The following is a 25163-nucleotide window of genomic DNA, read 5'->3' as shown; positions in this document are numbered from 1 at the left end:
GTTGCACATGGGTATGACAGTATTGCACATGGGTATGACAGTATTGCACATGGGTATGACAGTATTGCACATGGGTATGACAGTATTGCACATGGGTTTACCAGTATTGCACATGGGTTTGACAGTATTGCACATGGGTATGAGAGTATTGCACATGGGTATGAAAGTGTTGCACATGGGTATGTCAGTATTGCACATGGGTATGAAAGTGTTGCACATGGGTATGACAGTATTGCACAAGGGTATATTAGTGTTGCACATGGGTATGACAGTATTGCACATGGTATGTCAGTGTTACACATGGGTATGACAGAATTGCACATGGGTATGTCAGTATTGCACATGGGTATGACAGTATTGTACATGGGTATGACAGAATTGCACATGGCTATGACAGTATTGCACATGGGTATGACAGTATTGCACATGTGTGTGACAGTGTTGCACATGGGTATGTCAGTATTGCACATGGGTATGACAGTATTGCACATGGGTATGACAGAATTGCACATGGCTATGACACTATTGCACATGGGTATGATAGTATTCTACATTGGTATGACAGTATTGCACATGGGTATGACAGTGTTGCACATGGGTATGACCGTATATCACATGGGTTTGTCAGTATTGCACATGGGTATGACAGTATTGCACATGGGTACGACAGTATTGAACATATGTATGACAGTGTTGCACATGGTATGTCAGTGTTGAACATTGGTATGACAGTATTGCACATGGGTATATCAGTATTGCACATGGGTATGACAGTGTTGCAATTGGGTATGTCAGTGTTGCACATGGGTATGACAGTATTGCACATGGGTATGACAGTATTGCACATGGGTATGACAGTATTGCACATGGGTATGACAGTATTGCACATGGGTTTACCAGTATTGCACATGGGTTTGACAGTATTGCACATGGGTATGAGAGTATTGCACATGGTATGTCAATGTTGCAATTGGGTATGTCAGTGTTGCACATGGGTATGACAGTATTGCACATGGGTATGACAGTATTGCACATGGGTATGACAATATTGCACATGGGTATGACAGTATTGCACATGGTATGTCAGTGTTACACATGGGTATGACAGAATTGCACATGGGTATGTCAGTATTGCACATGGGTATGACAGTATTGTACATGGGTATGACAGAATTGCACATGGCTATGACAGTATTGCACATGGGTATGACAGTATTGCACATGTGTGTGACAGTGTTGCACATGGGTATGTCAGTATTGCACATGGGTATGACAGTATTGCACATGGGTATGACAGAATTGCACATGGCTATGACACTATTGCACATGGGTATGATAGTATTCTACATTGGTATGACAGTATTGCACATGGGTATGACAGTGTTGCACATGGGTATGACCGTATATCACATGGGTTTGTCAGTATTGCACATGGGTATGACAGTATTGCACATGGGTACGACAGTATTGAACATATGTATGACAGTGTTGCACATGGTATGTCAGTGTTGAACATTGGTATGACAGTATTGCACATGGGTATATCAGTATTGCACATGGGTATGACAGTGTTGCAATTGGGTATGTCAGTGTTGCACATGGGTATGACAGTATTGCACATGGGTATGACAGTATTGCACATGGGTATGACAGTATTGCACATGGGTATGACAGTATTGCACATGGGTTTACCAGTATTGCACATGGGTTTGACAGTATTGCACATGGGTATGAGAGTATTGCACATGGGTATGAAAGTGTTGCACATGGGTATGTCAGTATTGCACATGGGTATGACAGTGTCGCACATGGGTATGTCAGTTTTGCAGATGGGTATGACAGTGTTGCACATGGGTATGACAGTGTTGCACATTTGTATGACAGTGTTGCACATGGGTATGACAGTATTGCACAAGGGTATGTCAGTGTTGCACATGGGTAAGACAGTATTGCACATGGGTATGTCAGTGTTGCAAATCGGTATGACCGTACAGCACATGGGTATGTCAGTATTGCACATGGGTATGACAGTATTGCACATGGGTATGACAGTGTTGCACATTTGTATGACAGTGTTGCACATGGTTATGACAGTATTGCACAAGGGTATGTCAGTGTTGCACATGGGTATGACAGTATTGCACATGGGTATGACAGTATTGCACATGGGTATGACAGTATTGCACATGGTATGTCAGTGTTGCACATGGGTATGACAGTATTGCACATGGGTATGTCAGTATAGCACATGGGTATGACAATATTGCACATGGGTATGACAGTATTGCACATGGGTATGTCAGTGTTGCAAATCGGTATGACCGTACAGCACATGGGTATGTCAGTATTGCACATGGGTATGACAGTATTGCACATGGGTATGACAGTGTTGCACATTTGTATGACAGTGTTGCACATGGTTATGACAGTATTGCACAAGGGTATGTCAGTGTTGCACATGGGTATGACAGTATTGCACATGGGTATGACAGTATTGCACATGGGTATGACAGTATTGCACATGGTATGTCAGTGTTGCACATGGGTATGACAGTATTGCACATGGGTATGTCAGTATTGCACATTGGAATGACAGTAGTGCACATGGGTATGACAGTATTGCACATGGGTATGTCATTATAGCACATGGGTATGACAATATTGCACATGGGTATGACAGTATTGCACATGGGTATGACAGTATTGCACATGGGTATGACAGTATTAAACATGGTATGTCAATGTTTCACATGGGTATGATAGTATTGCACATGGGTATGTCAGTATTGCACATGGGTATGACAGTATTGCATAAGGGTATATCAGTGTTGCACATGGGTATGACAGTATTGCACATGGTATGTCAATGTTGCACATGGGTATGACAGTATTGCACATGGGTATGACAGTATTGCATATGGGTATGAGAGTATTGCACATGGGTATGTCAGTATTGCAAATGGGTATGAAAGTGTTGCACAAGGGTATGTCAGTGTTGCACAATCATATGTCAGTATTGAACATGGGTATGACAGTATTGCACATGGGTATGACAGTATTGCACATGGTATGTCAGTGTTGCACATGGGTATGACAGTATTGCACATGGGTATGTCAGTATTGCACATGGGTATGAGAGTATTGCACATGGGTATGTCAGTATTGCAAATGGGTATGAAAGTGTTGCACAAGGGTATGTCAGTGTTGCACAAGCATATGTCAGTATTGCACATGGTATGACAGTATTGCACATGGGTATGACAGTATTGCACATGGGTATGAAAGTATTGCACATGGTAATGACAGTATTGCACATGGGTATGTCAGTATAGCACATGGGTATGACAATATTGCACATGGGTATGACAGTATTGCACATGGGTATGACAGTATTGCACATGGGTATGACAGTATTGCACATGGGTATGTCAGTATAGCACATGGGTATGACAATATTGCACATGGGTATGACAGTATTGCACATGGGTATGTCAGTGTTGCAAATCGGTATGACCGTACAGCACATGGGTATGTCAGTATTGCACATGGGTATGACAGTATTGCACATGGGTATGACAGTGTTGCACATGGGTATGACAGTATTGCACATGGTATGTCAATGTTGCACATGGGTATGACAGTATTGCACATGGGTATGACAGTATTGCACATGGGTATGAGAGTATTGCACATGGGTATGTCAGTATTGCAAATGGGTATGAAAGTGTTGCACAAGGGTATGTCAGTGTTGCACAAGCATATGTCAGTATTGCACATGGGTATGACAGTATTGCACATGGGTATGACAGTATTGCACATGGTATGTCAGTGTTGCACATGGGTCTGACAGTACTGCACATGGGTATGTCAGTATTGCACATGGGTATGACAGTATTGCACATGGGTATGACAGTATTGCACATGGGTATGTCAGTATAGCACATGGGTATGACAATATTGCACATGGGTACGATAGTATTGCACATGGGTATGTCAGTGTTGCAACTGGGTATTGCAAATGGGTATGACAGTATTGCACATGGTATGTCAGTGTTGCACATGGGTATGACAGTATTGCACATGGGTAAGAAAGTGTTGCACAAGGGTATGTCAGTGTTGCACATGGGTATGTCAGTGTTGCACATGGGTACAGCAGTATTGCACATGGGTATGACAGTATTGCACATGGGTATGACAATATTGCATATGGGTATGACAGTATTGCACATGGGTATGTCAGTTTTGCACATGGGTATGACAGTATTGCACATGGGTATGTCAGTATTGCACATGGGTATGAAAGTGTTGCACAAGGGTATGTCAGTGTTGCACATGGGTATTACAGTATTGCACATGGGTATGATAGTATTGCACATGGGTATGATAGTATTGCACATGGGTATGACAGTATTGCACAAGGGTATATTAGTGTTGCACATGGGTATGACAGTATTGCACATGGTATGTCAGTGTTACACATGGGTATGACAGAATTGCACATGGGTATGTCAGTATTGCACATGGGTATGACAGTATTGTACATGGGTATGACAGAATTGCACATGGCTATGACAGTATTGCACATGGGTATGACAGTATTGCACATGTGTGTGACAGTGTTGCACATGGGTATGTCAGTATTGCACATGGGTATGACAGTATTGCACATGGGTATGACAGAATTGCACATGGCTATGACACTATTGCACATGGGTATGATAGTATTCTACATTGGTATGACAGTATTGCACATGGGTATGACAGTGTTGCACATGGGTATGACCGTATATCACATGGGTTTGTCAGTATTGCACATGGGTATGACAGTATTGCACATGGGTACGACAGTATTGAACATATGTATGACAGTGTTGCACATGGTATGTCAGTGTTGAACATTGGTATGACAGTATTGCACATGGGTATATCAGTATTGCACATGGGTATGACAGTGTTGCAATTGGGTATGTCAGTGTTGCACATGGGTATGACAGTATTGCACATGGGTATGACAGTATTGCACATGGGTATGACAGTATTGCACATGGGTATGACAGTATTGCACATGGGTTTACCAGTATTGCACATGGGTTTGACAGTATTGCACATGGGTATGAGAGTATTGCACATGGGTATGAAAGTGTTGCACATGGGTATGTCAGTGTTGCACATGGGTATGACAGTGTCGCACATGGGTATGACAGTGTTGCACATTTGTATGACAGTGTTGCACATTTGTATGACAGTGTTGCACATGGGTATGACAGTATTGCACAAGGGTATGTCAGTGTTGCACATGGGTAAGACAGTATTGCACATGGGTATGTCAGTATAGCACATGGGTATGACAATATTGCACATGGGTATGACAGTATTGCACATGGGTATGTCAGTGTTGCAAATCGGTATGACCGTACAGCACATGGGTATGTCAGTATTGCACATGGGTATGACAGTATTGCACATGGGTATGACAGTGTTGCACATTTGTATGACAGTGTTGCACATGGTTATGACAGTATTGCACAAGGGTATGTCAGTGTTGCACATGGGTATGACAGTATTGCACATGGGTATGACAGTATTGCACATGGGTATGACAGTATTGCACATGGTATGTCAGTGTTGCACATGGGTATGACAGTATTGCACATGGGTATGTCAGTATTGCACATTGGAATGACAGTAGTGCACATGGGTATGACAGTATTGCACATGGGTATGTCATTATAGCACATGGGTATGACAATATTGCACATGGGTATGACAGTATTGCACATGAGTATGACAGTATTGCACATGGGTATGACAGTATTAAACATGGTATGTCAATGTTTCACATGGGTATGATAGTATTGCACATGGGTATGTCAGTATTGCACATGGGTATGACAGTATTGCATAAGGGTATATCAGTGTTGCACATGGGTATGACAGTATTGCACATGGTATGTCAATGTTGCACATGGGTATGACAGTATTGCACATGGGTATGACAGTATTGCATATGGGTATGAGAGTATTGCACATGGGTATGTCAGTATTGCAAATGGGTATGAAAGTGTTGCACAAGGGTATGTCAGTGTTGCACAATCATATGTCAGTATTGCACATGGGTATGACAGTATTGCACATGGGTATGACAGTATTGCACATGGTATGTCAGTGTTGCACATGGGTATGACAGTATTGCACATGGGTATGTCAGTATTGCACATGGGTATGAGAGTATTGCACATGGGTATGTCAGTATTGCAAATGGGTATGAAAGTGTTGCACAAGGGTATGTCAGTGTTGCACAAGCATATGTCAGTATTGCACATGGTATGACAATATTGCACATGGGTATGACAGTATTGCACATGGTATGTCAGTGTTGCACATGGGTATGACAGTATTGCACATGGGTATGTCAGTATTGCACATGGGTATGAAAGTATTGCACATGGTAATGACAGTATTGCACATGGGTATGTCAGTATAGCACATGGGTATGACAATATTGCACATGGGTATGACAGTATTGCACATGGGTATGACAGTATTGCACATGGGTATGACAGTATTGCACATGGGTATGTCAGTATAGCACATGGGTATGACAATATTGCACATGGGTATGACAGTATTGCACATGGGTATGTCAGTGTTGCAAATCGGTATGACCGTACAGCACATGGGTATGTCAGTATTGCACATGGGTATGACAGTATTGCACATGGGTATGACAGTGTTGCACATGGGTATGACAGTATTGCACATGGTATGTCAATGTTGCACATGGGTATGACAGTATTGCACATGGGTATGACAGTATTGCACATGGGTATGAGAGTATTGCACATGGGTATGTCAGTATTGCAAATGGGTATGAAAGTGTTGCACAAGGGTATGTCAGTGTTGCACAATCATATGTCAGTATTGCACATGGGTATGACAGTATTGCACATGGGTATGACAGTATTGCACATGGTATGTCAGTGTTGCACATGGGTATGACAGTATTGCACATGGGTATGTCAGTATTGCACATGGGTATGAGAGTATTGCACATGGGTATGTCAGTATTGCAAATGGGTATGAAAGTGTTGCACAAGGGTATGTCAGTGTTGCACAAGCATATGTCAGTATTGCACATGGTATGACAGTATTGCACATGGGTATGACAGTATTGCACATGGTATGTCAGTGTTGCACATGGGTATGACAGTATTGCACATGGGTATGTCAGTATTGCACATGGGTATGAAAGTATTGCACATGGTAATGACAGTATTGCACATGGGTATGTCAGTATAGCACATGGGTATGACAATATTGCACATGGGTATGACAGTATTGCACATGGGTATGACAGTATTGCACATGGGTATGACAGTATTGCACATGGGTATGTCAGTATAGCACATGGGTATGACAATATTGCACATGGGTATGACAGTATTGCACATGGGTATGTCAGTGTTGCAAATCGGTATGACCGTACAGCACATGGGTATGTCAGTATTGCACATGGGTATGACAGTATTGCACATGGGTATGACAGTGTTGCACATGGGTATGACAGTATTGCACATGGTATGTCAATGTTGCACATGGGTATGACAGTATTGCACATGGGTATGACAGTATTGCACATGGGTATGAGAGTATTGCACATGGGTATGTCAGTATTGCAAATGGGTATGAAAGTGTTGCACAAGGGTATGTCAGTGTTGCACAAGCATATGTCAGTATTGCACATGGGTATGACAGTATTGCACATGGGTATGACAGTATTGCACATGGTATGTCAGTGTTGCACATGGGTCTGACAGTACTGCACATGGGTATGTCAGTATTGCACATGGGTATGACAGTATTGCACATGGGTATGACAGTATTGCACATGGGTATGTCAGTATAGCACATGGGTATGACAATATTGCACATGGGTACGATAGTATTGCACATGGGTATGTCAGTGTTGCAACTGGGTATTGCAAATGGGTATGACAGTATTGCACATGGTATGTCAGTGTTGCACATGGGTATGACAGTATTGCACATGGGTAAGAAAGTGTTGCACAAGGGTATGTCAGTGTTGCACATGGGTATGTCAGTGTTGCACATGGGTACAGCAGTATTGCACATGGGTATGACAGTATTGCACATGGGTATGACAATATTGCATATGGGTATGACAGTATTGCACATGGGTATGTCAGTTTTGCACATGGGTATGACAGTATTGCACATGGGTATGTCAGTATTGCACATGGGTATGAAAGTGTTGCACAAGGGTATGTCAGTGTTGCACATGGGTATTACAGTATTGCACATGGGTATGATAGTATTGCACATGGGTATGATAGTATTGCACATGGGTATGACAGTATTGCACAAGGGTATATTAGTGTTGCACATGGGTATGACAGTATTGCACATGGTATGTCAGTGTTACACATGGGTATGACAGAATTGCACATGGGTATGTCAGTATTGCACATGGGTATGACAGTATTGTACATGGGTATGACAGAATTGCACATGGCTATGACAGTATTGCACATGGGTATGACAGTATTGCACATGTGTGTGACAGTGTTGCACATGGGTATGTCAGTATTGCACATGGGTATGACAGTATTGCACATGGGTATGACAGAATTGCACATGGCTATGACACTATTGCACATGGGTATGATAGTATTCTACATTGGTATGACAGTATTGCACATGGGTATGACAGTGTTGCACATGGGTATGACCGTATATCACATGGGTTTGTCAGTATTGCACATGGGTATGACAGTATTGCACATGGGTACGACAGTATTGAACATATGTATGACAGTGTTGCACATGGTATGTCAGTGTTGAACATTGGTATGACAGTATTGCACATGGGTATATCAGTATTGCACATGGGTATGACAGTATTGCACATGGGTATGACAGTATTGCACATGGGTATGACAGTATTGCACATGGGTATGACAGTATTGCACATGGGTTTACCAGTATTGCACATGGGTTTGACAGTATTGCACATGGGTATGAGAGTATTGCACATGGGTATGAAAGTGTTGCAATTGGGTATGTCAGTGTTGCACATGGGTATGACAGTATTGCACATGGGTATGACAGTATTGCACATGGGTATGACAATATTGCACATGGGTATGACAGTATTGCACATGGTATGTCAGTGTTACACATGGGTATGACAGAATTGCACATGGGTATGTCAGTATTGCACATGGGTATGACAGTATTGTACATGGGTATGACAGAATTGCACATGGCTATGACAGTATTGCACATGGGTATGACAGTATTGCACATGTGTGTGACAGTGTTGCACATGGGTATGTCAGTATTGCACATGGGTATGACAGTATTGCACATGGGTATGACAGAATTGCACATGGCTATGACACTATTGCACATGGGTATGATAGTATTCTACATTGGTATGACAGTATTGCACATGGGTATGACAGTGTTGCACATGGGTATGACCGTATATCACATGGGTTTGTCAGTATTGCACATGGGTATGACAGTATTGCACATGGGTACGACAGTATTGAACATATGTATGACAGTGTTGCACATGGTATGTCAGTGTTGAACATTGGTATGACAGTATTGCACATGGGTATATCAGTATTGCACATGGGTATGACAGTGTTGCAATTGGGTATGTCAGTGTTGCACATGGGTATGACAGTATTGCACATGGGTATGACAGTATTGCACATGGGTATGACAGTATTGCACATGGGTATGACAGTATTGCACATGGGTTTACCAGTATTGCACATGGGTTTGACAGTATTGCACATGGGTATGAGAGTATTGCACATGGGTATGAAAGTGTTGCACATGGGTATGTCAGTATTGCACATGGGTATGAAAGTGTTGCACATGGGTATGACAGTATTGCACAAGGGTATATTAGTGTTGCACATGGGTATGACAGTATTGCACATGGTATGTCAGTGTTACACATGGGTATGACAGAATTGCACATGGGTATGTCAGTATTGCACATGGGTATGACAGTATTGTACATGGGTATGACAGAATTGCACATGGCTATGACAGTATTGCACATGGGTATGACAGTATTGCACATGTGTGTGACAGTGTTGCACATGGGTATGTCAGTATTGCACATGGGTATGACAGTATTGCACATGGGTATGACAGAATTGCACATGGCTATGACACTATTGCACATGGGTATGATAGTATTCTACATTGGTATGACAGTATTGCACATGGGTATGACAGTGTTGCACATGGGTATGACCGTATATCACATGGGTTTGTCAGTATTGCACATGGGTATGACAGTATTGCACATGGGTACGACAGTATTGAACATATGTATGACAGTGTTGCACATGGTATGTCAGTGTTGAACATTGGTATGACAGTATTGCACATGGGTATATCAGTATTGCACATGGGTATGACAGTGTTGCAATTGGGTATGTCAGTGTTGCACATGGGTATGACAGTATTGCACATGGGTATGACAGTATTGCACATGGGTATGACAGTATTGCACATGGGTATGACAGTATTGCACATGGGTTTACCAGTATTGCACATGGGTTTGACAGTATTGCACATGGGTATGAGAGTATTGCACATGGGTATGAAAGTGTTGCAATTGGGTATGTCAGTGTTGCACATGGGTATGACAGTATTGCACATGGGTATGACAGTATTGCACATGGGTATGACAATATTGCACATGGGTATGACAGTATTGCACATGGTATGTCAGTGTTACACATGGGTATGACAGAATTGCACATGGGTATGTCAGTATTGCACATGGGTATGACAGTATTGTACATGGGTATGACAGAATTGCACATGGCTATGACAGTATTGCACATGGGTATGACAGTATTGCACATGTGTGTGACAGTGTTGCACATGGGTATGTCAGTATTGCACATGGGTATGACAGTATTGCACATGGGTATGACAGAATTGCACATGGCTATGACACTATTGCACATGGGTATGATAGTATTCTACATTGGTATGACAGTATTGCACATGGGTATGACAGTGTTGCACATGGGTATGACCGTATATCACATGGGTTTGTCAGTATTGCACATGGGTATGACAGTATTGCACATGGGTACGACAGTATTGAACATATGTATGACAGTGTTGCACATGGTATGTCAGTGTTGAACATTGGTATGACAGTATTGCACATGGGTATATCAGTATTGCACATGGGTATGACAGTGTTGCAATTGGGTATGTCAGTGTTGCACATGGGTATGACAGTATTGCACATGGGTATGACAGTATTGCACATGGGTATGACAGTATTGCACATGGGTATGACAGTATTGCACATGGGTTTACCAGTATTGCACATGGGTTTGACAGTATTGCACATGGGTATGAGAGTATTGCACATGGGTATGAAAGTGTTGCACATGGGTATGTCAGTATTGCACATGGGTATGACAGTGTCGCACATGGGTATGTCAGTTTTGCAGATGGGTATGACAGTGTTGCACATGGGTATGACAGTGTTGCACATTTGTATGACAGTGTTGCACATGGGTATGACAGTATTGCACAAGGGTATGTCAGTGTTGCACATGGGTAAGACAGTATTGCACATGGGTATGTCAGTGTTGCAAATCGGTATGACCGTACAGCACATGGGTATGTCAGTATTGCACATGGGTATGACAGTATTGCACATGGGTATGACAGTGTTGCACATTTGTATGACAGTGTTGCACATGGTTATGACAGTATTGCACAAGGGTATGTCAGTGTTGCACATGGGTATGACAGTATTGCACATGGGTATGACAGTATTGCACATGGGTATGACAGTATTGCACATGGTATGTCAGTGTTGCACATGGGTATGACAGTATTGCACATGGGTATGTCAGTATAGCACATGGGTATGACAATATTGCACATGGGTATGACAGTATTGCACATGGGTATGTCAGTGTTGCAAATCGGTATGACCGTACAGCACATGGGTATGTCAGTATTGCACATGGGTATGACAGTATTGCACATGGGTATGACAGTGTTGCACATTTGTATGACAGTGTTGCACATGGTTATGACAGTATTGCACAAGGGTATGTCAGTGTTGCACATGGGTATGACAGTATTGCACATGGGTATGACAGTATTGCACATGGGTATGACAGTATTGCACATGGTATGTCAGTGTTGCACATGGGTATGACAGTATTGCACATGGGTATGTCAGTATTGCACATTGGAATGACAGTAGTGCACATGGGTATGACAGTATTGCACATGGGTATGTCATTATAGCACATGGGTATGACAATATTGCACATGGGTATGACAGTATTGCACATGGGTATGACAGTATTGCACATGGGTATGACAGTATTAAACATGGTATGTCAATGTTTCACATGGGTATGATAGTATTGCACATGGGTATGTCAGTATTGCACATGGGTATGACAGTATTGCATAAGGGTATATCAGTGTTGCACATGGGTATGACAGTATTGCACATGGTATGTCAATGTTGCACATGGGTATGACAGTATTGCATATGGGTATGAGAGTATTGCACATGGGTATGTCAGTATTGCAAATGGGTATGAAAGTGTTGCACAAGGGTATGTCAGTGTTGCACAATCATATGTCAGTATTGAACATGGGTATGACAGTATTGCACATGGGTATGACAGTATTGCACATGGTATGTCAGTGTTGCACATGGGTATGACAGTATTGCACATGGGTATGTCAGTATTGCACATGGGTATGAGAGTATTGCACATGGGTATGTCAGTATTGCAAATGGGTATGAAAGTGTTGCACAAGGGTATGTCAGTGTTGCACAAGCATATGTCAGTATTGCACATGGTATGACAGTATTGCACATGGGTATGACAGTATTGCACATGGTATGTCAGTGTTGCACATGGGTATGACAGTATTGCACATGGGTATGTCAGTATTGCACATGGGTATGAAAGTATTGCACATGGTAATGACAGTATTGCACATGGGTATGTCAGTATAGCACATGGGTATGACAATATTGCACATGGGTATGACAGTATTGCACATGGGTATGACAGTATTGCACATGGGTATGACAGTATTGCACATGGGTATGTCAGTATAGCACATGGGTATGACAATATTGCACATGGGTATGACAGTATTGCACATGGGTATGTCAGTGTTGCAAATCGGTATGACCGTACAGCACATGGGTATGTCAGTATTGCACATGGGTATGACAGTATTGCACATGGGTATGACAGTGTTGCACATGGGTATGACAGTATTGCACATGGTATGTCAATGTTGCACATGGGTATGACAGTATTGCACATGGGTATGACAGTATTGCACATGGGTATGAGAGTATTGCACATGGGTATGTCAGTATTGCAAATGGGTATGAAAGTGTTGCACAAGGGTATGTCAGTGTTGCACAAGCATATGTCAGTATTGCACATGGGTATGACAGTATTGCACATGGGTATGACAGTATTGCACATGGTATGTCAGTGTTGCACATGGGTCTGACAGTACTGCACATGGGTATGTCAGTATTGCACATGGGTATGACAGTATTGCACATGGGTATGACAGTATTGCACATGGGTATGTCAGTATAGCACATGGGTATGACAATATTGCACATGGGTACGATAGTATTGCACATGGGTATGTCAGTGTTGCAACTGGGTATTGCAAATGGGTATGACAGTATTGCACATGGTATGTCAGTGTTGCACATGGGTATGACAGTATTGCACATGGGTAAGAAAGTGTTGCACAAGGGTATGTCAGTGTTGCACATGGGTATGTCAGTGTTGCACATGGGTACAGCAGTATTGCACATGGGTATGACAGTATTGCACATGGGTATGACAATATTGCATATGGGTATGACAGTATTGCACATGGGTATGTCAGTTTTGCACATGGGTATGACAGTATTGCACATGGGTATGTCAGTATTGCACATGGGTATGAAAGTGTTGCACAAGGGTATGTCAGTGTTGCACATGGGTATTACAGTATTGCACATGGGTATGATAGTATTGCACATGGGTATGATAGTATTGCACATGGGTATGACAGTATTGCACAAGGGTATATTAGTGTTGCACATGGGTATGACAGTATTGCACATGGTATGTCAGTGTTACACATGGGTATGACAGAATTGCACATGGGTATGTCAGTATTGCACATGGGTATGACAGTATTGTACATGGGTATGACAGAATTGCACATGGCTATGACAGTATTGCACATGGGTATGACAGTATTGCACATGTGTGTGACAGTGTTGCACATGGGTATGTCAGTATTGCACATGGGTATGACAGTATTGCACATGGGTATGACAGAATTGCACATGGCTATGACACTATTGCACATGGGTATGATAGTATTCTACATTGGTATGACAGTATTGCACATGGGTATGACAGTGTTGCACATGGGTATGACCGTATATCACATGGGTTTGTCAGTATTGCACATGGGTATGACAGTATTGCACATGGGTACGACAGTATTGAACATATGTATGACAGTGTTGCACATGGTATGTCAGTGTTGAACATTGGTATGACAGTATTGCACATGGGTATATCAGTATTGCACATGGGTATGACAGTGTTGCAATTGGGTATGTCAGTGTTGCACATGGGTATGACAGTATTGCACATGGGTATGACAGTATTGCACATGGGTATGACAGTATTGCACATGGGTATGACAGTATTGCACATGGGTTTACCAGTATTGCACATGGGTTTGACAGTATTGCACATGGGTATGAGAGTATTGCACATGGGTATGAAAGTGTTGCACATGGGTATGTCAGTGTTGCACATGGGTATGACAGTGTCGCACATGGGTATGTCAGTTTTGCAGATGGGTATGACAGTGTTGCACATGGGTATGACAGTGTTGCACATTTGTATGACAGTGTTGCACATGGGTATGACAGTATTGCACAAGGGTATGTCAGTGTTGCACATGGGTATGACAGTATTGCACATGGGTATGACAGTATTGCACATGGGTATGTCAGTATAGCACATGGGTATGACAATATTGCACATGAGTATGACAGTATTGCACATGGGTATGTCAGTGTTGCAAATCGGTATGACCGTACAGCACATGGGTATGTCAGTATTGCACATGGGTATGACAGTATTGCACATGGGTATGACAGTGTTGCACATTTGTATGACAGTGTTGCACATGGTTATGACAGTATTGCACAAGGGTATGTCAGTGTTGCACATGGGTATGACAGTATTGCACATGGGTATGACAGTATTGCACATGGGTATGACAGTATTGCACATGGGTATGACAGTATTGCACATGGGTATGTCAGTGTTGCAAATCGGTATGACCGTACAGCACATGGGTATGTCAGTATTGCACATGGGTATGACAGTATTGCACATGGGTATGACAGTGTTGCACATTTTTATGACAGTGTTGCACATGGGTATGACAGTATTGCACAAGGGTATGTCAGTGTTGCACATGGGTATGACAGTATTGCACATGGGTATGACAGTATTGCACATGGTTATGACAGTATTAAACATGGTATGTCAATGTTTCACATGGGTATGATAGTATTGCACATGGGTATGTCAGTATTGCACATGGGTATGACAGTATTGCATAAGGGTATATCAGTGTTGCACATGGGTATGACAGTATTGCACATGGTATGTCAATGTTGCACATGGGTATGACAGTATTGCACATGGGTATGACAGTATTGCATATGGGTATGAGAGTATTGCACATGGGTATGTCAGTATTGCAAATGGGTATGAAAGTGTTGCACAAGGGTATGTCAGTGTTGCACAATCATATGTCAGTATTGCACATGGGTATGACAGTATTGCACATGGGTATGACAGTATTGCACATGGTATGTCAGTGTTGCACATGGGTATGACAGTATTGCACATGGGTATGTCAGTATTGCACATGGGTATGAGAGTATTGCACATGGGTATGTCAGTATTGCAAATGGGTATGAAAGTGTTGCACAAGGGTATGTCAGTGTTGCACAAGCATATGTCAGTATTGCACATGGTATGACAGTATTGCACATGGGTATGACAGTATTGCACATGGTATGTCAGTGTTGCACATGGGTATGACAGTATTGCACATGGGTATGTCAGTATTGCACATGGGTATGAAAGTATTGCACATGGTAATGACAGTATTGCACATGGGTATGTCAGTATAGCATATGGGTATGACAATATTGCACATGGGTATGACAGTATTGCACATGGGTATGACAGTATTGCACATGGGTATGACAGTATTGCACATGGGTATGTCAGTATAGCACATGGGTATGACAATATTGCACATGGGTATGACAGTATTGCACATGGGTATGTCAGTGTTGCAAATCGGTATGACCGTACAGCACATGGGTATGTCAGTATTGCACATGGGTATGACAGTATTGCACATGGGTATGACAGTGTTGCACATGGGTATGACAGTATTGCACATGGTATGTCAATGTTGCACATGGGTATGACAGTATTGCACATGGGTATGACAGTATTGCACATGGGTATGAGAGTATTGCACATGGGTATGTCAGTATTGCAAATGGGTATGAAAGTGTTGCACAAGGGTATGTCAGTGTTGCACAAGCATATGTCAGTATTGCACATGGGTATGACAGTATTGCACATGGGTATGACAGTATTGCACATGGTATGTCAGTGTTGCACATGGGTCTGACAGTATTGCACATGGGTATGTCAGTATTGCACATGGGTATGACAGTATTGCACATGGGTATGACAGTATTGCACATGGGTATGACAATATTGCACATGGGTACGATAGTATTGCACATGGGTATGTCAGTGTTGCAACTGGGTATTGCAAATGGGTATGACAGTATTGCACATGGTATGTCAGTGTTGCACATGGGTATGACAGTATTGCACATGGGTATGAAAGTGTTGCACAAGGGTATGTCAGTGTTGCACATGGGTATGTCAGTGTTGCACATGGGTACAGCAGTATTGCACATGGGTATGACAGTATTGCACATGGGTATGACAATATTGCATATGGGTATGACAGTATTGCACATGGGTATGTCAGTTTTGCACATGGGTATGACAGTATTGCACATGGGTATGTCAGTATTGCACATGGGTATGAAAGTGTTGCACAAGGGTATGTCAGTGTTGCACATGGGTATTACAGTATTGCACATGGGTATGACAGTATTGCACATGGGTATGATAGTATTGCACATGGGTATGACAGTATTGCACAAGGGTATATTAGTGTTGCACATGGGTATGACAGTATTGCACATGGTATGTCAGTGTTACACATGGGTATGACAGTATTGCACATGGGTATGTCAGTATTGCACATGGGTATGACAGTATTGCACATGGGTATGACAGAATTGCACATGGCTATGACAGTATTGCACATGGGTATGACAGTATTGCACATGTGTGTGACAGTGTTGCACATGGGTATGTCAGTATTGCACATGGGTATGACAGTATTGCACATGGGTATGACAGAATTGCACATGGCTATGACACTATTGCACATGGGTATGATAGTATTCTACATTGGTATGACAGTATTGCACATGGGTATGACAGTGTTGCACATGGGTATGACCGTATATCACATGGGTTTGTCAGTATTGCACATGGGTATGACAGTATTGCACATGGGTACGACAGTATTGAACATATGTATGACAGTGTTGCACATGGTATGTCAGTGTTGAACATTGGTATGACAGTATTGCACATGGGTATATCAGTATTGCACATGGGTATGACAGTGTTGCAATTGGGTATGTCAGTGTTGCACATGGGTATGACAGTATTGCACATGGGTATGACAGTATTGCACATGGGTATGACAGTATTGCACATGGGTATGACAGTATTGCACATGGGTTTACCAGTATTGCACATGGGTTTGACAGTATTGCACATGGGTATGAGAGTATTGCACATGGGTATGAAAGTGTTGCACATGGGTATGTCAGTGTTGCACATGGGTATGACAGTGTCGCACATGGGTATGTCAGTTTTGCAGATGGGTATGACAGTGTTGCACATGGGTATGACAGTGTTGCACATTTGTATGACAGTGTTGCACATGGGTATGACAGTATTGCACAAGGGTATGTCAGTGTTGCACATGGGTATGACAGTATTGCACATGGGTATGACAGTATTGCACATGGGTATGTCAGTATAGCACATGGGTATGACAATATTGCACATGGGTATGACAGTATTGCACATGGGTATGTCAGTGTTGCAAATCGGTATGACCGTACAGCACATGGGTATGTCAGTATTGCACATGGGTATGACAGTATTGCACATGGGTATGACAGTGTTGCACATTTGTATGACAGTGTTGCACATGGTTATGACAGTATTGCACAAGGGTATGTCAGTGTTGCACATGGGTATGACAGTATTGCACATGGGTATGACAGTATTGCACATGGGTATGACAGTATTGCACATGGTATGTCAGTGTTGCACATGGGTATGACAGTATTGCACATGGGTATGACAGTATTGCACATGGGTATGACAGTATTGCACATGGGTATGTCAGTATAGCACATGGGTATGACAATATTGCACATGGGTATGACAGTATTGCACATGGGTATGTCAGTATAGCACATGGGTATGACAATATTGCACATGGGTATGACAGTATTGCACATGGGTATGTCAGTGTTGCAAATCGGTATGACCGTACAGCACATGGGTATGTCAGTATTGCACATGGGTATGACAGTATTGCACATGGGTATGACAGTGTTGCATATTTTTATGACAGTGTTGCACATGGGTATGACAGTATTGCACAAGGGTATGAAAGTGTTGCACAAGGGTATGTCAGTGTTGCACATGGGTATGTCAGTGTTGCACATGGGTACAGCAGTATTGCACATGGGTATGACAGTATTGCACATGGGTATGGCAATATTGCATATGGGTATGACAGTATTGCACATGGGTATGTCAGTTTTGCACATGGGTATGACAGTATTGCACATGGGTATGTCAGTATTGCACATGGGTATGAAAGTGTTGCACAAGGGTATGTCAGTGTTGCACATGGGTATTACAGTATTGCACATGGGTATGACAGTATTGCACATGGGTATGATAGTATTGCACATGGGTATGACAGTATTGCACAAGGGTATATTAGTGTTGCACATGGGTATGACAGTATTGCACATGGTATGTCAGTGTTACACATGGGTATGACAGTATTGCACATGGGTATGTCAGTATTGCACATGGGTATGACAGTATTGCACATGGGTATGACAGAATTGCACATGGCTATGACAGTATTGCACATGGGTATGACAGTATTGCACATGTGTGTGACAGTGTTGCACATGGGTATGTCAGTATTGCACATGGGTATGACAGTATTGCACATGGGTATGACAGAATTGCACATGGCTATGACACTATTGCACATGGGTATGATAGTATTCTACATTGGTATGACAGTGTTGCACATTTTTATGACAGTGTTGCACATGGGTATGACAGTATTGCACAAGGGTATGTCAGTGTTGCACATGGGTATGACAGTATTGCACATGGGTATGACAGTATTGCACATGGGTATGACAGTATTAAACATGGTATGTCAATGTTTCACATGGGTATGATGGTATTGCACATGGGTATGTCAGTATTGCACATGGGTATGACAGTATTGCATAAGGGTATATCAGTGTTGCACATGGGTATGACAGTATTGCACATGGTATGTCAATGTTGCACATGGGTATGACAGTATTGCACATGGGTATGACAGTATTGCATATGGGTATGAGAGTATTGCACATGGGTATGTCAGTATAGCACATGGGTATGACAATATTGCACATGGGTACGATAGTATTGCACATGGGTATGTCAGTGTTGCAACTGGGTATTGCAAATGGGTATGACAGTATTGCACATGGTATGTCAGTGTTGCACATGGGTATGACAGTATTGCACATGGGTATGAAAGTGTTGCACAAGGGTATGTCAGTGTTGCACATGGGTATGTCAGTGTTGCACATGGGTACAGCAGTATTGCACATGGGTATGACAGTATTGCACATGGGTATGACAATATTGCATATGGGTATGACAGTATTGCACATGGGTATGTCAGTTTTGCACATGGGTATGAAAGTATTGCACATGGGTATGTCAGTATTGCACATGGGTATGAAAGTGTTGCACAAGGGTATGTCAGTGTTGCACATGGGTATTACAGTATTGCACATGGGTATGACAGTATTGCACATGGGTATGATAGTATTGCACATGGGTATGACAGTATTGCACAAGGGTATATTAGTGTTGCACATGGGTATGACAGTATTGCACATGGTATGTCAGTGTTACACATGGGTATGACAGTATTGCACATGGGTATGTCAGTATTGCACATGGGTATGACAGTATTGCACATGGGTATGACAGAATTGCACATGGCTATGACAGTATTGCACATGGGTATGACAGTATTGCACATGTGTGTGACAGTGTTGCACATGGGTATGTCAGTATTGCACATGGGTATGACAGTATTGCATATGGGTATGACAGAATTGCACATGGCTATGACACTATTGCACATGGGTATGATAGCATTCTACATTGGTATGACAGTATTGCACATGGGTATGACAGTGTTGCACATGGGTATGACCGTATATCACATGGGTTTGTCAGTATTGCACATGGGTATGACAGTATTGCACATGGGTACGACAGTATTGAACATATGTATGACAGTGTTGCACATGGTATGTCAGTGTTGAACATTGGTATGACAGTATTGCACATGGGTATATCAGTATTGCACATGGGTATGACAGTGCTGCAATTGGGTATGTCAGTGTTGCACATGGGTATGACAGTATTGCACATGGGTATGACAGTATTGCACATGGGTATGACAGTATTGCACATGGGTATGACAGTATTGCAAATGGGTATGAAAGTGTTGCACAAGGGTATGTCAGTGTTGCACAAGCATATGTCAGTATTGCACATGGTATGACAGTATTGCACATGGGTATGACAGTATTGCACATGGTATGTCAGTGTTGCACATGGGTATGACAGTATTGCACATGGGTATGTCAGTATTGCACATGGGTATGAAAGTATTGCACATGGTAATGACAGTATTGCACATGGGTATGTCAGTATAGCACATGGGTATGACAATATTGCACATGGGTATGACAGTATTGCACATGGGTATGACAGTATTGCACATGGGTATGTCAGTATTGCACATGGGTATGAGAGTATTGCACATGGGTATGTCAGTATTGCAAATGGGTATGAAAGTGTTGCACAAGGGTATGTCAGTGTTGCACAAGCATATGTCAGTATTGCACATGGTATGACAGTATTGCACATGGGTATGACAGTATTGCACATGGTATGTCAGTGTTGCACATGGGTATGACAGTATTGCACATGGGTATGTCAGTATTGCACATGGGTATGAAAGTATTGCACATGGTAATGACAGTATTGCACATGGGTATGTCAGTATAGCACATGGGTATGACAATATTGCACATGGGTATGACAGTATTGCACATGGGTATGACAGTATTGCACATGGGTATGACAGTATTGCACATGGGTATGTCAGTGTTGCAAATCGGTATGACCGTACAGCACATGGGTATGTCAGTATTGCACATGGGTATGACAGTATTGCACATGGGTATGACAGTGTTGCACATGGGTATGACAGTATTGCACATGGTATGTCAATGTTGCACATGGGTATGACAGTATTGCACATGGGTATGACAGTATTGCACATGGGTATGAAAGTGTTGCACAAGGGTATGTCAGTGTTGCACATGGGTATTACAGTATTGCACATGGGTATGACAGTATTGCACATGGGTATGATAGTATTGCACATGGGTATGACAGTATTGCACATGTGTGTGACAGTGTTGCACATGGGTATGTCAGTATTGCACATGGGTATGACAGTATTGCACATGGGTATGACAGAATTGCACATGGCTATGACACTATTGCACATGGGTATGATAGTATTCTACATTGGTATGACAGTATTGCACATGGGTATGACAGTGTTGCACATGGGTATGACCGTATATCACATGGGTTTGTCAGTATTGCACATGGGTATGACAGTATTGCACATGGGTACGACAGTATTGAACATATGTATGACAGTGTTGCACATGGTATGTCAGTGTTGAACATTGGTATGACAGTATTGCACATGGGTATATCAGTATTGCACATGGGTATGACAGTGTTGCAATTGGGTATGTCAGTGTTGCACATGGGTATGACAGTATTGCACATGGGTATGACAGTATTGCACATGGGTATGACAGTATTGCACATGGGTTTACCAGTATTGCACATGGGTTTGACAGTATTGCACATGGGTATGAGAGTATTGCACATGGGTATGACAGTGTTGCACATGGGTATGTCAGTGTTGCACATGGGTATGACAGTGTCGCACATGGGTATGTCAGTTTTGCAGATGGGTATGACAGTGTTGCACATGGGTATGACAGTGTTGCACATTTGTATGACAGTGTTGCACATGGGTATGACAGTATTGCACAAGGGTATGTCAGTGTTGCACATGGGTAAGACAGTATTGCACATGGGTATGACAGTGTTGCACATGGGTATGTCAGTATAGCACATGGGTATGACAATATTGCACATGGGTATGACAGTATTGCACATGGGTATGTCAGTGTTGCAAATCGGTATGACCGTACAGCACATGGGTATGTCAGTATTGCACATGGGTATGACAGTATTGCACATGGGTATGACAGTGTTGCACATTTGTATGACAGTGTTGCACATGGTTATGACAGTATTGCACAAGGGTATGTCAGTGTTGCACATGGGTATGACAGTATTGCACATGGGTATGACAGTATTGCACATGGGTATGACAGTATTGCACATGGTATGTCAGTGTTGCACATGGGTATGACAGTATTGCACATGGGTATGTCAGTATTGCACATTGGAATGACAGTAGTGCACATGGGTATGACAGTATTGCACATGGGTATGTCAGTATAGCACATGGGTATGACAATATTGCACATGGGTATGACAGTATTGCACATGGGTATGTCAGTGTTGCAAATCGGTATGACCGTACAGCACATGGGTATGTCAGTATTGCACATGGGTATGACAGTATTGCACATGGGTATGACAGTGTTGCACATTTTTATGACAGTGTTGCACACGGGTATGACAGTATTGCACAAGGGTATGTCAGTGTTGCACATGGGTATGACAGTATTGCACATGGGTATGACAGTATTGCACATGGGTATGACAGTATTAAACATGGTATGTCAATGTTTCACATGGGTATGATAGTATTGCACATGGGTATGTCAGTATTGCACATGGGTATGACAGTATTGCATAAGGGTATATCAGTGTTGCACATGGGTATGACAGTATTGCACATGGTATGTCAATGTTGCACATGGGTATGACAGTATTGCACATGGGTATGACAGTATTGCATATGGGTATGAGAGTATTGCACATGGGTATGTCAGTATTGCAAATGGGTATAAAAGTGTTGCACAAGGGTATGTCAGTGTTGCACAATCATATGTCAGTATTGCACATGGGTTTGACAGTATTGCACATGGGTATGACAGTATTGCACATGGTATGTCAGTGTTGCACATGGGTATGACAGTATTGCACATGGGTATGTCAGTATTGCACATGGGTATGACAGTATTGCACATGGGTATGTCAGTATTGCAAATGGGTATGAAAGTGTTGCACAAGGGTATGTCAGTGTTGCACAAGCATATGTCAGTATTGCACATGGTATGACAGTATTGCACATGGGTATGACAGTATTGCACATGGTATGTCAGTGTTGCACATGGGTATGACAGTATTGCACATGGGTATGTCAGTATTGCACATGGGTATGAAAGTATTGCACATGGTAATGACAGTATTGCACATGGGTATGTCAGTATAGCACATGGGTATGACAATATTGCACATGGGTATGACAGTATTGCACATGGGTATGACAGTATTGCACATGGGTATGACAGTATTGCACATGGGTATGTCAGTATAGCACATGGGTATGACAATATTGCACATGGGTATGACAGTATTGCACATGGGTATGTCAGTGTTGCAAATCGGTATGACCGTACAGCACATGGGTATGACAGTGTTGCACATGGGTATGACAGTATTGCACATGGTATGTCAATGTTGCACATGGGTATGACAGTATTGCACATGGGTATGACAGTATTGCACATGGGTATGAGAGTATTGCACATGGGTATGTCAGTATTGCAAATGGGTATGAAAGTGTTGCACAAGGGTATGTCAGTGTTGCACAAGCATATGTCAGTATTGCACATGGAAATGACAGTATTGCACATGGGTATGACAGTATTGCACATGGTATGTCAGTGTTGCACATGGGTCTGACAGTATTGCACATGGGTATGTCAGTATTGCACATGGGTATGACAGTATTGCACATGGGTATGACAGTATTGCACATGGGTATGTCAGTATAGCACATGGGTATGACAATATTGCACATGGGTACGATAGTATTGCACATGGGTATGTCAGTGTTGCAACTGGGTATTGCAAATGGGTATGACAGTATTGCACATGGTATGTCAGTGTTGCACATGGGTATGACAGTATTGCACATGGGTATGAAAGTGTTGCACAAGGGTATGTCAGTGTTGCACATGGGTATGTCAGTGTTGCACATGGGTACAGCAGTATTGCACATGGGTATGACAGTATTGCACATGGGTATGACAATATTGCATATGGGTATGACAGTATTGCACATGGGTATGTCAGTTTTGCACATGGGTATGACAGTATTGCACATGGGTATGTCAGTATTGCACATGGGTATGAAAGTGTTGCACAAGGGTATGTCAGTGTTGCACATGGGTATTACAGTATTGCACA

The sequence above is a fragment of the Eucyclogobius newberryi genome, unplaced genomic scaffold, assembly GCF_026437365.1.
Source record: "Eucyclogobius newberryi isolate DKJ021-1_F unplaced genomic scaffold, fEucNew1.0.hap1 SCAF_71, whole genome shotgun sequence".
In the NCBI taxonomy this organism is placed as follows: Eukaryota; Metazoa; Chordata; class Actinopteri; order Gobiiformes; family Gobiidae; genus Eucyclogobius; species Eucyclogobius newberryi.
The sequence above is the reverse complement of the archived record's forward strand: the minus strand, read 5'-3'. Positions refer to the sequence as shown.